This window comes from Charadrius vociferus, unplaced genomic scaffold, assembly GCF_000708025.1.
Source record: "Charadrius vociferus isolate BGI_N301 unplaced genomic scaffold, ASM70802v2 scaffold56, whole genome shotgun sequence".
Taxonomy (NCBI): domain Eukaryota; kingdom Metazoa; phylum Chordata; class Aves; order Charadriiformes; family Charadriidae; genus Charadrius; species Charadrius vociferus.
Genome location: NW_009649057.1, coordinates 1,294,631 through 1,294,831, shown reverse-complemented (window position 1 = coordinate 1,294,831; position 201 = coordinate 1,294,631).

Here is a 201-nt window from a genome sequence, read left to right as displayed (position 1 = left end):
CCCCTGGGGACTCCCCCAAAAAATACAGCCTGCGGGGAGCTGGGGGGATGTTGTCTCCATCGCTCGGTGTCCTAGTGACACCAGTCAACCCAAGCTGGTTTCCTGCTGCTGGGCAGCACCCCGGGCACGGGGATGTGGTCAGGGCAGGGGAGGAAGCCGGGAACGTCACTGCGCGTCACCCGGCATGGGGAAGCCCTCACC